The 19,243-nt window shown below is 30.7% G+C and overlaps 1 long non-coding RNA gene across 1 annotated transcript in view; it reads right to left on the reverse strand.

Annotated features, from left to right (window-relative positions):
• Positions 1 to 6,880: 6,880 nt before the first annotated feature.
• The window catches only part of LOC148284841 (uncharacterized), a 59,632-nt gene continuing 47,269 nt past the window's right edge, over positions 6,881 to 19,243 (reverse strand). The window contains exon 2 of the long non-coding RNA XR_015823701.1: positions 6,881 to 7,121. This is a non-coding gene — a long non-coding RNA (uncharacterized LOC148284841). The remainder of the gene's footprint in view (positions 7,122 to 19,243) is intronic.

Raw genomic sequence — 19,243 nt, forward strand, 5'->3', positions numbered from 1 at the left:
TTACTGGGTGCGCTCGAGGATATTTACTAACATCGATATAACAGTTGCTTTTACTCGGACAAATTACAAAATATTAAGCCTCTTATTAAAACCTGTGTATCGAATTTGAATGTTTTAACCTCAAAATACCGGTTTATTTTATATATGCATTAGAGTAACACGTTATTTCGCTTTAATGGAGACTCAAATGTACAAACAGTATTATGCAATGCGTGAAAGATAATATGTAAATAAATGGTATATGGACCAAATATTTGCTCTTTGAAATATGACAGAAAAATTTCTCGCTTAAGCTAACACCATATTTTTTTTGCGCATTTTTCGATGTGCAAAAGGCGTTTGATAGAGTTGACAGAGAAAACTTGTAGAAGAGATCGATTTCCGGTTCACGGGAAGCCAATTCATTCATTAGTAGAAATTACGTGGAAAACTTGTGATGTCACAGACGGAGTTATTTCAAAATTGCAAAACTTAAAAAAATCATAGCGCTGATAATACGCTAAGATGAGGCTATATGGCTTGATTTGATAGTCCATTATTAAAAAAAAATCATTATGAATTAAATACTGTATATCTACCATATTCTCAATAGAACATACATGATATATAACTAGTTTAAGACTTAATGTTTTTTTTTAAATAATAGGTACATAAGCGCTGAATTTATCAATATAATTTCATAATAACATACATAAATAATACATAAACAAATAAAAATACAATTACAAAACGCTATATATACGAGTAAAAATGATATTCACACCAGTAATTTTTAATTTTTTTATTAATAAATTTTATAAAAGGTACCTACATGTTTTTTTTTAATTCTTTACAGATCTACTTTTATACATCGAGTAAATGTTGAGTGTCTTACACTGTTGTAGTTGTTTATTTATACGAGTTTATATAATTTTGAATATACGAGTTCATAAAAAAATATATAGGATATATAAAGAAAAAAACTTAAAATGATAATTAAAATTTAATCCAGTTTTTACACGTTTTCAAACAGTATCTTTAGATTAGCTTTAAATTTATTTATTGAAATATTATTTTTAATAGTTTTTAGTTCATTGGGGAGATTATTATAATTTTTTACACCTTTGAAGACAAAGCTATTTTGACCATTACTTGTGTGGAATTTGGACTTATTCATCTCAAATGCTTTTATTTTTTCTTATTTATAAATTTGTATAATGGAATATATTTTATAAAGAGTGTCTACTGTATAAACCTTAAATATTTTATATAGACTTTCCATATTAAACGTTGAGGGTTTCTTTAAAATTGCTTTAATAATTGATCTTGGTACTATTTTAAGAGGACATATGCACCACCCTATCCTTCAATACCATATTGTAACAAAGATTATACAATTGAGTAATAAGCTATTTTTAAATTATTGATTTAAAAAATATTCCTTAGTATAATACATATGTATATACATTTTCTAATATGTTTAACTAGTTCACTAATATGGTCTTTCCATTTTAATTTTTGGTCTATGTATACACCAAGATATTCAATTTTATCTGTTGTATCAAGTACTGATATATACAAAAAAATAACTCTTTTTTAGAATACCGGGATCAAAATTATCAACCAGGATATAAAATGTATATAAATCTTCAGCGTATTGATGTGCAAGTTGATTTATGCGGGTAACGGGTGAATTTAAAGAATAATTAGTAATAATATTATCATGTCTGTGCAACAAAAAAAAATCTTATAGGTTTATGTTGGACACCTTTTTTTTTTTTAATGAACAGTTCAGAGTAATCCATTATATTATTTAAAAATATGTCTTGATAAGATCTTCCGACTTTTTTTTACCCTAGCATACCTACGCAAATTCCTTTCAAATAATATGTACGCCTTCTAATGCACCTATGCAATATGCGAAAAAAAATGCCTCGAATATAAAGTCAAAAGTCTAGGTAGAATTGTTGCTAAATGAATCTGTTTTTTTATCTAGTTTTTCGGGTCAAGGAAATTAACAGCATTCAATGTACAGAAAGTATTACAGTTACTTATTTAAATTATAGGTAATAAATTTATTATTATCTCTTTTTTTTGTGTTTTTCAACTATAACTCTCACTGGGCTATTTATTCTATTCGTTATTATTATTCGTTTTTTTTTTTTTAGACATAATTGGTAACCAATAAAACACATAAATGGCAACTTACAAGAGGAACCACATTTGAGTAGGTAAATAATAACTACTTATGTACTATACTTATTCACTAATATAATATTTTTCTTTTGTAGAAGAAAGAAAAAATAACGATGGATTTACTTTTTAATGGGAATAATTTTATTTAAAAATTGTCTTGTATATAAAAATTTAATGACTTTTTAATGTCAACCTGTTTTATAACGAACCAGTCTCTTCATCGGGACTCTCACTAAATTAACATTTAAACACTAAAATTTACTAAATAAAACAACTTTGTTTTTAACCGCTATTTTTTAATTTTTTTCACCGACCGGTTTCAAATCAAACAAGCTTTGAAAGCTGTTGGTGAAAAAAATGGTTTAAAAAAACTGGTTAAAAACAAAGTTGTTTTATTTATTTTATTATAATGAATAACCACAAAGTTAGTTCTTCAAATATAAAATTTACACTAAAATATACCATCACAAGAGTAAAGGTTATTGGTATATACTTGTAGTATTTAGATTTTTTTACAACATTCACAATTTAAGGGATGCCACAACAATCTGTTCTAAATATGCACTAATTGCATTGAATTATTCTATGTTGAAAAGAACCTGGGTCTATAGTACAATGAAAAGTTAAACAATGTTATCTCCAATTGTCTACAAAGTAAAATCAAATTTTCTGTACGAAAAATTGCATTAAAAATTAGTGATTAAAGAGATGGTTATTTGGCCGGATATTGGACATTTGGCGAGCCCCTAAGACGGATATAGAATTTCACTGATAGAAAAATGAAAAAAAAACTTTTAATGGGCATATAATAAAAAGGCGTAAAAATATTTTTATGATATTTTTAATGATCGCTTGTCGATCAATGAGTTGTATGTAAATATAGTTTATAATTTTATGATTTAAATAATTATAATGGCTTTGGGTAATTTTACCTTTTGCACTTTTTTTTCCACATAAATATATTTTAAATCAAAAAAATTTTTTGATGCACATTTTTATTTAAGGTTTGAATACGAATACTTTTTCTAGAGCAGCGTTTCCCAACCGCCAGTCCGCATAAATACTTGTCGCCTATTTTAGAATTGTATTGTACTAAAAAAGGGCTGTTTGTTATTTCCATACCTGTTTTAATATAATGTTTAAAATCAATGAACAAAATGTTACATAAGTAAAAGTAATTATACATGTGAGTCCGATCCGCAAAATTTTTCTCTTATTTTCACGGGTCCGTAGGCTTAAAAAGATTATCTGTTCATTATTACAAGAATTTGCAAATAAACAGACCAGCTGCGTGATATCCGATGGAGAATTGTCTATTTTACACATATCATCTTAACCTAAACGGCACGGTAAAATTATAGGAGATTGATTTTTATTAGATTCGTTAGTACCTATTTAAATTTGATAATATTTATATTTTTCGTTTTTTTTCTTATATAACTCCATCGTTAATGATTTTAATAAAAATATCAATAAAAACATCTCGGTTATACTCGTATATTATTTAAACAAAAAATAATAATACTAGCGTTTTCATAATTTACCCAAATATTTCAATTTTAGGACCATTTTCAACGAGTTGTAAATAACTCACTATTAGAAAATTGAAATCAAGTTAGGGTAGAGTGGTGTTTGAACCTTGGACCTCTGATCCGTAAGTTCGCAACAGTAGCCACGGGACCACAACCTGATTCAAATAATATAGTAAAACTTAACAAAAGAGATTTTAATGATTATTTTATCAAAATCATTTTTTAAATATATTTTAATGTTTCCTCGGGTAAAAATCCTGCAAAGGGAAATCGACTGGAAATTAGTCGGTCTCATGGTGTACTGGTTATTGTGTTTACCGGGCATTAAATAAATAAATAATTTTAAAACAATTAATATCGATCCCATTAATTGTATTTTACTATGCCATAGTGTGAAATGGGCCAATCATGCGATACCACGCAGTGGGCTCGTGGTTTGCACGTGTACAGCGATCCAGTTCACGTGAATGTACGGTACAGTGTATACTAAACACCGAAAAACGGTTTTATGCAAAAAAAAATCCATTAAATTTTTCAAATAATGAGGGTTACTTTTTTTTCCCCACATACGGTCGAGATCAATAATTCAATTTGGTGGATCAATGGATTTCATAAAAATGTTATGTTATGAATGTTAGGTATCCCCCGGATATTGAGCTACTATCCGGTATCCGACCGGATTATCAAATCAAGCCAGATACCGAATAGTTACCGAATATCCGTTTCATCTTTAATATTAATATCAATAATCAAACAAATATAATATATACACATTTCGAAACACTTAATTCTACTTTTTATTATTTTGTGTTTTGTACTTTATAAATTCCTGGAGAGACCATATTACATATGACGAGATTCTCAGCAGGATCGAAAAACCAGGCACCTACCAAACATCATATCGAAAAGGCCTGCGACATGAAAATCTCCTGCACAGGAGGGAATGCTTAAAGGATCGACAGGCAGAGGACGTCCAGGCCGAGAGTATCTGGAGCAAATGAGCCACGATATAGACTGTACCTCATGTTTTATAACGAACCAGTCTCTTCATCGGGACTCTCACTAAATTAACATTTAAACACTAAAATTTACTAAATAAAACAACTTTGTTTTTAACCGCTATTTTTTAATTTTTTTCACCGACCGGTTTCAAATCAAACAAGCTTTGAAAGCTGTTGGTGAAAAAAATGTTTAAAAAAAAATACTGGTTAAAAACAAAGTTGTTTTATTTATTTTATTATAATGAATAACCACAAAGTTGGTTCTTCAAATATAAAATTTATACTAAAATATACCATCACAAGAGTAAAGGTTATTGGTATATACTTGTAGTATTTAGAATTTTTTTACAACATTCACAATTTAAGGGATGCCACAACAATCTGTTCTAAATATGCACTAATTGCATTGAATTATTCTATGTTGAAAAGAACCTGGGTCTATAGTACAATGAAAAGTTAAACAGTGTTATCTCCAATTGTCTACAAAGTAAAATCAAATTTTCTGTACGAAAAATTGCATTAAAAATTAGTGATTAAAGAGATGGTTATTTGGCCGGATATTGGACATTTGGCGAGCCCCTAAGACGGATATAGAATTTCACTGATAGAAAAATGAAAAAAAAACTTTTAATGGGCATATAATAAAAAGGCGTAAAAATATTTTTATGATATTTTTAATGATCGCTTGTCGATCAATGAGTTGTATGTAAATATAGTTTATAATTTTATGATTTAAATAATTATAATGGCTTTGGGTAATTTTACCTTTTGCACTTTTTTTTCCACATAAATATATTTTAAATCAAAAAAATTTTTTGATGCACATTTTTATTTAAGGTTTGAATACGAATACTTTTTCTAGAGCAGCGTTTCCCAACCGCCAGTCCGCATAAATACTTGTCGCCTATTTTAGAATTGTATTGTACTAAAAAAGGGCTGTTTGTTATTTCCATACCTGTTTTAATATAATGTTTAAAAGCAATGAACAAAATGTTACATAAGTAAAAGTAATTATACCTGTGAGTCCGATCCGCAAAATTTTTCTCTTATTTGCACGGGTCCGTAGGCTTAAAAAGATTATCTGTTCATTATTACAAGAATTTGCAAATAAACAGACCAGCTGCGTGATATCCGATGGAGAATAGTCTATTTTACACATATCATCTTAACCTAAACGGCACGGTAAAATTATAGGAGATTGATTTTTATTAGATTCGTTAGTACCTATTTAAATTTGATAATATTTATATTTTTCGTTTTTTTTCTTATATAACTCCATCGTTAATGATTTTAATAAAAATATCAATAAAAACACCTCGGTTATACTCGTATATTATTTAAACAAAAAATAATAATACTAGCGTTTTCATAATTTACCCAAATATTTCAATTTTAGGACCATTTTCAACGAGTTGTAAATAACTCACTATTAGAAAATTGAAATCAAGTTAGGGTAGAGTGGTGTTTGAACCTTGGACCTCTGATCCGTAAGTTCGCAACAATAGCCACGGGACCACAACCTGATTCAAATAATAAAGTAAAACGTAACAAAAGGAATTGAATGATTATTTTATCAAAATCATTTTTTAAATATATTTTAATGTTTCCTCGGGTAAAAATCCTGCAAAGGAAAATCGACTGGAAATTAGTCGGTCTCATGGTGTACTGGTTATTGTGTTTACCGGGCATTAAATAAATAAATAATTTTAAAACAATTAATATCGATCCCATTAATTGTATTTTACTATGCCATAGTGTGAAATGGGCCAATCATGCGATACCACGCAGTGGGCTCGTGGTTTGCACGTGTACAGCGATCCAGTTCACGTGAATGTACGGTACAGTGTATACTGAACACTGACAAACGGTTTTATGCAAAAAAAAAACCATTAAATTTTTCAAATAATGAGGGTTACTTTTTTTTCCCCACATACGGTCGAGATTAATAATTCAATTTGGTGGATCAATGGATTTCATAAAAATGTTATGTTATAAATGTTAGGTATCCCCCGGATATTGAGCTACTATCCGGTATCCGACCGGATTATCAAATCAGTCCAGATGCCGAATAGTTACCGAATATCCGTTTCATCTTTAATATTAATATCAATAATCAAACAAATATAATATATACACATTTCGAAACACTTTGTACTTTATAAATTCCTGGAGAGACCATATTACATATGACGAGATTCTCAGCTGGATCGAAAAACCAGGCACCTGCCAAACATCATATCGAAAAGGCCTGCGACATGAAAATCTCCTGCACATGAGGGAATGCTTAAGGGATCGACTGGCAGAGGGCGTCCAGGCCGACAGTATCTGGAGCAAATGAGTCACGATATACAATGTACCTCCTGTAAACAGCTGTAGAGGATCGCTGAAGACTGAGTGGAGTGGAGTAAGAGATCTGAAGAAAAACCACCGAAACATTGTAATAATTAAAGAGTCGGTAAGTGGTTATACATATACTGATATTTACTAACATTAGTTAAAAAGTTGATTTTTAAATATAATTAATAACTTATTATTATTTAGTTTTTTTGTATAAGACTTACGTGGCCTTTTTTCTGTTTCAATAATCATGATAACAAAGTACTGTATAAAGGAATCCACAAATATTTGACCGTCTGCTATTCAAAATAATATTTATGTACTCATTTTATTATAGATTTTGCCAAGATCTCATATCCTCAATATTCTGCTTTATTAAACAAATAATACGCAATATGTATAAACAAATCTTATTAAATAATATTTATATTGCGACAGAATATCAATTAACCTGTTTTATACACGTGATCAGATGCAAAAAATGTTTACTTGCATGTGATTAATAATATTTTAAGTACATACTTTACCACTAGCCTTGTGTATAGATTTATTTATATATGGGTATTTATTATACATGGGTTAGTTACTATTTGCATTTCTTTTCTATAAAATTACCTTTCTTACGTGTTTGCCTGTTAAGTAAAATTCCTCCAACAAAATACATAGCATATGGCGGATCTTATTTGAAACTTCTTTCAACGGTACGTAGAAATTCTAAGAAAGTTTTACTCAAGTATTAGTATTGAAGCCTTAGTTGATTTTTTAACACCTGCGGACTTACGCCACGCCACGCCATCCTGAAAGGCCGTTGATGACGATCATTCGGCTTGTTCGGCGAAACTAAGGGACGCGAGATTGACGTAGGAGGAGGAGAGAGTGCTGGCTAGTGATAGGGTCTCCTAGGGGCGTCTAGTTATGTCCCCAGATGCTCCACTTAGAAGAGGAAGTGGAAAAAAAAAGAAATTCGTTTACAAACATTTTGCCATTAATAAAATATTAACTTCTTGGTTTAAAAGAAACGATTAATAAATTCAAAAATAATTCATTATGGAAAAAAAAATGTTGTCCTTCTTTTAACGTAGTCTAGAGCGGTAAACAGTATAATTCGAAAAAATGTTCGATCGCGTAAATAAAGAAAAAATAAAACCAATAAGAAACAGATGTCGCCTAATAATGTGAAAAAACGCATGTGGTGCTATTCTGAACGGCTGTCACGGCCGTAGAAATCACTTTTATCTCGCGTATTTACATACAAAATACGCGCTATTAAAGCTTTTTTCTACGGCCGAGGGAGCGTTTGGAATATCACCCCTGCTTTGACAAGACAACTTCTTAAAATTGTGTGGAAGTGAAAATCACAAATATGTAAAATGGTAAATGTTACTCAGTATAAAAAGTCAAGTGAGTGAAGAATTCACATTCCTCTTTCCATCAATTCAATACAGTACCTATAGTCTACTTCTGGATAACCTTCTTTCAATACGAAGATGCCGAGGCTACCAAATTACAGAGAGCTCCCTCAGGTAGCTTTTCTCGTTCAGCGATGAACAATTTGGAAGTTCAGTCCAACGGGAAATTCGATAAAAAAGTTTTCTTCATCATCATTCCGTTTTCGCACCTAATGGTGTATAGGGCACTGAATTGGTTCACCAATTGCAGTGTTTATAGATTGTTTATGTTACTTGTAGGTAAGATGATCTGTCATACGCTTCAGATACCAGTCCAGGGACTATAAAATATTCTAGTGTGGAAAATCACAAAACTTTAAAAAATCATTGCGCTGATAATACGATGCACGAAAATATTTTTTAAAATTTAGTTTGGTAGGCTTGACAAATGTTTTTTAAAACACACTGAACTTCCTTATTTTTCTTTGTATGTGGGCACCGTCAAAGACACTTAATTCTTAAGATGCGGTGCGCGGTATGTGATTGGTAAAGTGATCTTGAACCAGCTAATGACGGGTCGTAAATTCTATAAATGTCTAGATTTCAATATAACCAGAAATTTCTTTAGTCTTGGTTGAGACGTCTATCGAAAAGTAGTATCCTTCATTCCTACTGACATATTTGTCTTTTTTAAACTGTTTAGTTTCCTGCATTATAAGCCGAGCTTAGGCTTTCCTACTTGAGCTTGAAGCTGAGCGTAATGATCTAGCAAAAAGTACCTCGTCAGCACCATGCGAACTACCAATGAACAAAATGACTCGCCTACAATCTGTATTGAATGCCGCAGCGAGACTTATTTTCGGAATCTCTAAGTTCAGTCATATCACTCCACTACTTCGGAAACTACACTGGCTACGTTTTCCACAGAGAGTCGAATACAAACTCTGTTGGCTTATGTATAAGTCACTGCACAACTCGGCTCCGGAATATCTAAGGGAACTATGCATTCCAGATGAACTAGCTGACAGGCGTCTCACGCTTAGATCAGCAACATCTACGGCGAGAGGAAAAGTTATTATACCTCTACGCAAACGGCGCACTAAATTTAGTGAACGCGCATTTGCGGTCGCAGCCCTATGGCATGGAATGCTCTCCCAGCAGAGGTGCGAGGCTGTGAAAATGAAGTGATGTTTCGGAAAAAACTTAAAACCCACTTCTTCTCTAAATCATTTGAATAAATCCGTAGCACGTGACAACAAAATAAATTATTTTAATTAAATTACAAATTTAAAAGCTTCAATTAAATTAATTTTACAATAGAATCACCATGTAAAGCGCCCTTGGGGTATTTTATTACGAAAATGGCGCTGTATAAGTTATCCATAATAAATAAATAAATGCGAAGGAACTGATAAAAGGGTACTCGCAAAGTTTTGCTTTTGACCTAATAAAGCTCAGCCGAAATCAAGTGAGGGTTATCACTAGAGCCCGCCCAGGAGACTGCAGATTGAACGAACACCTTGCTAGAATGAACCTTTCCGAAACTTCTAGATGTAGGTTTTGCAGTGCAGATGAGGAAACACTTATGCACGTGAATGTGATGCTTTACATCATAAAAGGAGCCTTATTCTCGGGGGACCACTGGTTAAACCTGAGGATGTTAAAGAACTCGCCCTCTCCCTAATAGCCCGATACTTTACGGTTAATTCTCGCCTTCCACACAATAGCCAGGCTTTTATTAGACCTGGGCTTGGAGGGCGAGAACTATTCACGGGGACCCGTCACAATAGATCTTCACAGGTCGCAGTGACGTCAAGAGCTTGCATGGCACAGACCCTTACCACTAAGAATAAGAATATCTGCATTATATGTTTGCTTGAAAAGCGAAATTCCTTGAGTAAAATCGGGTATCGTTAGTACTTTGAAACTATTTATAATGCTACTTAGTAATTACAAATATGTAAATATATTATAAATGTATGTGATGCGAGGGAAACGAATTCGTTCATTTAAATCCTAACGGAGAATTAAATATTTGTATGCATAGTTTGAATGTTAAATTTATCTTATCTAAAACGTTACAAAAAATACGAATACTAAGGTATCTAATGCTTTGCACTATAAATTTAATTACTAACAAGTACATATTTTACTTCCGACTGCAAACCTTGATTATTTTTTTGCATTTTAATTAGGTACTTTGTACATGATAAATACATTAAAAAATCTCATTATTACAGATTCCTGTATAAGTACTGCTTTTGCATTATTTCCGTCTCAATTTATGGTATTAAAATTTTAAATTGAGGGTCTGATGTCTTACAGGACATCCGACGTCACAGTGCGGGTTTAAACCATTCAACTCGGTAAGACTATTATACCATGTCAGCATAATCATCAGTACGAAAGCACTACAATAAGGAAATATCACATACTACGAATACCGGTAAAAATATATAAAATGGATTTAGAATAATTATTTGTATTTTCAAATGGATATTGTGGATAAATGATTTCATACATAAATATAAAAAAGAAATTCAATTAAAATACGTTCGTAGAAAAACGCGACGTGTTTGGCCATGGTTGTTGTGACGGCAAGATTTGTAATATTGTTCTACACAAATTTCAATAGCCACAAAGAAATAAACATGAATCGTGACGTATTAGAGGCGTGGCCAATGGAATCACCGTTTTTGCTGAAATTTAAAATTACAAATTTAAAAGTACTTTTTATGCTACTGATAATAAGCATTTTTTTTACTGGACTGTATTTTATAGACCTTTATTACTTTAAAAATGGAAAAAAAAAATCTTAATTGATGATATAAATCATAAACGTATAAAGTTGTAGATAGTATTTTTACATTGTTTACTTAAGAGTCGATTTTTGTTAACTCTTATGTTAGTTAGTCTTCAGTCTATTTAAAATCATAAAACAAATCAGTTGTTTTTTTTAATTCCATGTATTAATTTTTTTAAATATTTTTTGCAGTACAGAATGACTTAAGGTCTCAAAGGGTTAAGAATCAGTATCAAATTATTATTCCGTAAAATGATTTCACCCAGTAGCAGGAATCGACGGCTAAAAGATGAAAATCCTGTAAAAAGAAATTAAGTGAAGATAAGTCCGCCTGGTTGTGTAGTGGTTGGCTGGTTTTCGTACCATTCTTGAGGTCTGGGTTCGATTCCTGGCCGGGTGGTTTCAAGGGTTATTTCAACACTGCAACATTTTATTTTTCCTAGACTGGCACCTAAAGCCTAAGACTGATTATCTTAGGTTTCAGGCAATACCTATAGATTTATCAGGTGATATAGATGGAAATAAGACATTCGTCTCCATTTTTAAAATTTACTCACGTAAACAAATACCTTCAGCATAATTTATTTATTTATTTTTATTTAGGAAATAAACAACAGTTTTTACGTACTTTGTATACAGAAAATAAGAATACGTATAAACGAACATTGTGAAAACAGTCTATATAAATTTTCCACAGTGGTGTAAGTTATTAATTAAGTACACTATCGGTATAAAAAAAGCAATTTAACAATTAAGAAATGTTAGGCACTTAGAAGTTGAATAATACAAATATATAATATATTTCTAACATATAGCGTAAATCATTGAATCTGTCATGTATTTTTTTTACTATGAAAAACTATAGAAATGTAGAAAATAAATGAGCATTAAAAATAGTTTATACATCCAGCATATATTATTATATCTATGCAACAGAGAGATAAAATATTTTTTAGAAGGGAATATGGAAGTCTAGACATTAATTGGGCTTATGATCTGTCATTGGCTAGTTTAAGTGGCCACTTTACACACTGTGTAACATTCACCATTCTGCCTATGCTTAAACATCCACAGTTTCTCAGCTATTCGATCGTTGACTTTTTTTAAGTAAAAGAGCTAAAACCTTTTATCATGGTGACGGGTGAGATTCATCCGGCTGAACCAATTCACCTACTAGGCAACGCCTGAAAACGATTTTCCAATTGTTGTACTTTTTTACCAGTTGTCCAATTCAACAATGTTTTAATATGTCCAAATGTTTGGAGACTGGCTGGATTTTCTCCCTAGGGAGTTACTTCGATCTATATTTGTTGCAACAGAGAGGGAAAACATGTTTGCGAAGGTTCTATGGAAGTCTAGGCATTTACAGGACTTATGACCTATCATTGGTTGACTTCCATATTCCCTTCTCACAAATGTTTTCCCTCTTTGTTGCAAGACATTTAGATCTATTAGGGACTCTTAGGGAGGAAATCCAGCCAGTATTCAAACATCTGAATATACTCAAAAGATTGTTATTTATTTATATATCTATTAATTAAGGAAATCATACAGTCTTTACATAAAACAAGGTACAAAAGAAGAATTTAAAAAGTAAGACCAATAACAGATTTCGCACTAATTTATTATGAATGAAGGAGGAGAGGGGGGAAATAATTGAATTCTAAAAAAGTAAAAATCTGAATATTAAATAAAAAGTACATAAAAGGGATAAGACATTGTATAGCTCCAACTTTACTTTGCTCCCTCTCTCTCTGCTTCCATGAACATTTATATTTCTTTGTAAAAATTCACAACCAACAATAATTCATTAGATGCAGGTAGTAGATGTACAGTTGAATAAGTATAAATGAAGATTTGAAATCAAAAGTTAAAATTAAAATTAAAATTAAAAGTAAAAGTTAAAATTAAAATATTAATTCAAAAATAATGTTAAAAGTTTAAATTAAAAGTTAAAATTAAGAATTAAAACTAAAAAGTTAAATTGAAGGATAAAATTAAAAGTTAAAAGTCAAGCAGGAGATAAATTTAAAATGTCTTTGTAAACAGATCTGATAAAAATATGGTATTTACAATGTAATATGTCGATGTCACTAAAACTGTCATTATAGGTAATCTGTATTCTTCGAAGAGTGTTATTTTTCAAATAATTAGTCATTGAGTTAGGAATGTTGAAGAGTACAGATTGACGAGTTCTATAGACAGTTATATTATTATTTATTACTTGCATATTTTATTTAGATAACTATGTATGATAGGTGCACAAATGTCAATTTCGTACATTACATTGTAATACTGAAACTAACATTATCGACAAAGTGAAGAAAGGAGTACTGAGTTAGTTTCGATATGTGCAGCGGCGAATGAATGGCTATAAGAATTTATAATGCAAATGTTGATGGATAGAGAAAAAAGGGAATACCGAGAAAGATATAACATGACCAAATTTAACGAATACGTAATGTCAAAATTCGTAATAATTCGAGAAAATTTATGAATGTAGAGGAAGCGAGGTTTGTATGCAAAGACAGAGTGATATGCTTGATAACGTTTGTTTATTTACATTATTATTACAAGAATAATAAAATTAAGAATGTTAATTAATGCCTCGACACAAGTTGTGTTCAGTGAGATTTTCATATTAAGAAAAAAATGTAATATTTTAAATAAGAATACAAGCTATTTTTTTTTAGTGTACATACTGTGTTATGTCTTATAAACAGGGTGTTCTATAAACCCTGTCACATCCGAAACCACGATGATCAGTATGGGCAAAAAGACATATTAGCATATTTAAAAAAATATTTAGAACAAAGATTATTTTTTTTAAATAAAATATTAAAAAAAACAAATGGTTGCCCTCTTCTGCAGGGGAGAAGTAAGGGGAGTGCGGCGTAGTATCAGACTCCCATTTCCCCCTCTTCGTTTCACCCCTGCAGAAGTAATTAACCATTTGCTTTTTTAAATATTTTTTTATTTTTTATTTTATTCGTTCTAAAAATTTTTTTTAATGTACCAATATGTCTTCTTGCTCATACGTATCATCGTGGTTTCGGATGTGACAGGGTTTAATGAACACCCTGTATTGTTCTGTATATATCTTTAAGTATTTGAGTTGTGTAGTATGCTTTTTGACAACGTTGAAATCTTTGTAATCGCCATGATTAGAAAAGAAATCAAGTTTTCCAAGAAATGAATTTATAAACATTATTAAAACGTTAGAAACCGGTGTCTTTGCATTACTAGAAGAATAAAATTGCTGCAAATTACGCGTGACATTCATAAATGTACGCACACACCGGAAAAGTCTTTTGTTCTTCTCGCAGTTAACGTGGGTTTCACTCGAACGTCAAGAATTATAAATAAAATATGTAAGTACGCAGGTTCATTGGATACGATGTGTTACACGCTATAGGTTTATGCCTTAAATGGATAATTTGTTTTCAACGTCATATCTATATTCTGAGAATTAAATAATTAAATTGTTTGGTAAGTTCCTTCCTATCTTATTTTACTTTCTTCGATTAAACAATATATTACAAAAAATACAAATAACCACAGAGTAATAATGCGTCAACGTAAAGAGAAGCCCTATCACTATGTTTCATAGAACGCAAGCGATGTTGGTTTGTTAGTTAGCAACCAATTGGTGGCCATTTTGTTTTGCTTGACAACATACACATAACGATTCTATTGGATGCTTTTGTAGCTGTGCTTGACTTTGTAAATAACTTTAATATTTACGTTATAATAAATGAAAATCGACTATGGTGAATTGCAGTATGTTTGGTTACAGCAGTAGGAGCGTCAAAGGTGTTAAAGGAGACAGTTTTTGCAGGTAATTGATTCCGAATATTTTCCCATGATTTATTGTGTTTTAGCATTTATTGTCCAGACACGTGTATTATATTGTTTAAAAACTTTCCTTATATCAACATAATTACTTCAGATACTATTTTTTCTCAATTGAGGGGATAAATTTGTGAATTAAAGTATGTTTACTGTTGATATGGACAGTTGATTACGGGCAATATGTCGGGGCCGCACTAGGCATCCATATAAAGTTTGAGTTTTTATCGAGTTGAGGTCGATTAAAATTTTACTTGAAAATAGCAACGTTTAACCTTGAAATCGCATCTTAAATGACGTGTCTAAATTTCAGGTCGCTACGACTCGCTGTTTCGGAGATGTGACGGACAAACAAACAAACTCAACACAGGACTTTGGTTCCATGGAGCTGGGATTTATGTCTCTATGTGTAAATGTAACATAAGTATATTGTGAATAAAATGAATAAATAAATATCAAAAAAACACACACACGTGTATTTTCAGTTTTATAAAAACAAATATAGGCGAATTATGGAAAAATAAATTGGAATAACCCTGCAATAATAAATACATAGGTACATATTTAAAAGTATTTACAATGCAAATTAATGTTCATTTGGCAATTCTCGACCTGAGTACGGCCCATTGTTTTGCTGCGAACTGTGAACTGCTAACTTAATACCCAATAGTCATAGAATAGTTTTCCTACATTTGGGCTCCTCCATAGATTATTACTTTAAGTATATAAAACTTTATATTTATGCCACACACGATTTTAATATTAATAAGAACACAATAAGTTCCGGATAATCAGAATTACCCATTGTTTTATAAATAACAGCATTTATCGATATTATTCCTGACCGACTACCTTTCTTTCCCATCCTTTCCTTGACCCATCATTACCGTACCTACCTTAAATCAAGATACACGAAATACAAAATTAGAACATTTGTGTTTGGAACAAAAAAAACAACATGTTGACAATACAAAATATTGCATAAAAATTCTTGGATTCATCGCGCGTCGTTGTAAAAGTTATCATAAATCGTTACATAATTTATAATAAATTTCATCATCCAGTGCCCTACATTGAAGAACATCCTCATCGTATCAAAGGTAGGTGCGTTTCCGTGTTCCTTTCCTTTCTTCAAATATTTCCAACCTTTTACAAAACTTAATTAAATTCTTTCATCTGTTGATGTTTGTGAAGTCAAAGAGCTGAAACCTTTATGCGGGTGAGATTCCTCTATTTGAATTATTTCACCTACATACTCAGCAACGATGAAAATTTAATTTTTTCAAATTCTATACTTTGCCATCTGGTCCATGAAGAAGTATAGAATTTGAAAAAATAAAATTTTCAGGCATTGCCTTGTATGTAGGTGAAATTATTCCATTAGATGAATTTCACCTGCTAAATAAAGGTTTTGAGCTCTTTAACTTCACAAACATCAACAGATAAAAGAAATGAAGAAATATAGTCTTCAAATATGGGCAGAATGGTGAATGTTACACAGTGTGTAAAGTGGCCACTTAAACCAGCCAATTACAGGTCATAAGCCCTGTAGATTCCTAGACTTCTATATTACCTTCTCTTAAATGTTCTTCATCTCTGTTGTAATATTTTAATGTTAACAGCTCCCTAGGGAGTTGAATCCAGCCCTTGTCCACAAAAATTTGGACAAACTCAAAATATTGTTGAATTAAATTCGTTTTTTCGCTACTGTCCGCTTTTCGTTTACACCCATTATCAAGGGTAATTATAAACTAAACCAAAATAATTACAGAACAATACTTAGGTGCTGATTAGGCTGAATGAAGACATGGTGTTTTTTTTTATTATTTACTAGAAATATTGAAATCAGAAGTAAAGAATAATGGAATAAAATTATTTTTTAAGTCTTCAGAATATTTCGTTTTTTATGTAATAAGTTTTCTTAATTATGCTTATTTATGCCATATAAATATAGTACATATTTAGCAAATTAATGTTGAATAAAGTTTATTTTAATTTTATTTTATTTGGGAAACCAACAGTTTAACATACATATAATTTGTATAAAATCAGAACCAATAACAGGTTTCCTCAACTTGTATAAAGTTGGTAAAGAAAATATAATACATATATGGTTTATATCGTGGGTATACTGGCAAAAAAAGTTAACTCTATATGCAGATTTGACTTAATGATGCAGTTTTGTAAAGTTTTTAACGCTCTACAAACTGGCAAAATACACTAAGTCATATTAATTTTCATATATCTGTAGTTTTAAAAATAAATTTTAGGTTAAGCCGTATACCCGGTATTTTATTCAGGCTAAAAGCTTTAAATAAATTAATATTTACTTAATATAAAATTTAAAAACGGAAAAATAAAAAACATGTTCTTAAATGAGCAATTAACATCTTACTATATTTAAGTAATATATAAAAGAGTAAAATTGGAACCAAACTTAAATGCTTGATTTCTTAAAACGGGGATTTGAGAGTTAAAGCATTTGCCAGTATACCCACGATATTTATATACATATTTTTTTTTTTACCTAATTTAAAAAAAAATATACTCGCATTTTTTTAAAAATTTAATATCAAAAACAATTTTTACTTTGTTGTTTAACATTTTACATGTATTTGTTTATTATTTTGTTTTAACCACTTAAGTGTCTAATTGGCTGGAAAATATTGCATTTAGAAATAGACCCGCCAAAGTTCTGTTAATTATGTACTTGATTTTTTTTTTAAATAATACATAAACAATATTTTGCTAACGAAAATTAGCTTCTCCGTTTAAGCACTGACATTTATTTAACCGGGTTAATAAAACCATTACGAAGTATTTATTGCCGTAAGCGCTTCAGAATTCCAAATAAAAACGGAAAAGTTTGTTACAAAATATTTATGTATTAGAACTTTTCACTTTAGTCATTTTATCACCGAGACGATATTTATTCGATATTAATATTGAGTACGCATGAAACGTTTTCATTCATTCATGTTCTTATGCACGCAATATAATTTACTCCTTCCCGTGGGTTATACATACACGAACATTTTGTCTTTGAAGCGGAATACATCCTGGAAGAACCTTGATAGGGATAATATATTATATTAGTTCAGTGCAACCTTTAAAGATTTACTCTGGACCGGTTAAGTGTAACAGCATCTTTTCCCAGTATATTATAATCCTTAGCTGAAAGCAGGCGGAATTACACCAAGTTTTCTCCGTACTAACCTGGAACATTCCAAAGCGGAATCTGGCTAGAAAATAAGTGGTTTTGTTGGCATACGCGAGCTTATAATTTATACTTAAGGAATGAGTCTCTAAATTCATAATTCCGTGGATATTCCAAAAATTATATTTTACAGTATGTCAACTGATCAAAATGTTGACCCCTGATTGAAATTCTGCGATATATAGAGTCTGCAAAGTTTGTATGTACATACGCTTATAAGTAAATAAAATGTCATATTTATATCATCTTAAAAGAAAAACTTGAAAAAAAATGAGAATTTACAAGCTTAGACTTAAAAACTGCATTCGCAAAATAGTTTTACATATCATCCATTAAAATGTTTCAGTCAAAAAACGTAATTTATTTCATTTACTTATGAGGTAAAGGATATCGGAATTTAAGTAATTTAGCTTTAAGATCATAATAAGGAACTTCAGCCCAACGGGAAATTGGATACAAAAAATGTTTTCTTGCGCGCAGTAAAAATTATAGCATTAAATTGTACGGTAAATTTTATTAAAAATATACGAAAAAAATAATAATAAATATTTTAATAAAAACGCACTTCTTTGAATTACGTCACTGGTTCATATGAACCATCCGATGATATGAGAGCTTTGAAGGATATCCGGTTTGGTCGCCGTAAACGAACCAATCGGAAGAACTGTCATAGAACAACCTCTGACACCACACGCGGAGTTATTTCAGGAATACAAAACTTTAAAAAATCATAGCGCTGATAATACGATATATAAAAATAAAATTATTTGGGTTAGTTTAGTATTCTATTAACAAATAAAAAAAGACACTGAACTCCCTTATTCAATAAAAATTAGTTTAAAAAAACCCATATTTTTATTTACCGCCGTACTCAATCCTGAAAGAACTTGTCTCCGAGAATGTCTGACACTAGGTGTATGATACGACTCCATTTCTTCCAA

Source organism: Micrasema longulum, unplaced genomic scaffold (assembly GCF_059751315.1).
Source record: "Micrasema longulum isolate JH-2025_06_02 unplaced genomic scaffold, ASM5975131v1 h1tg000084l, whole genome shotgun sequence".
Taxonomy (NCBI): domain Eukaryota; kingdom Metazoa; phylum Arthropoda; class Insecta; order Trichoptera; family Brachycentridae; genus Micrasema; species Micrasema longulum.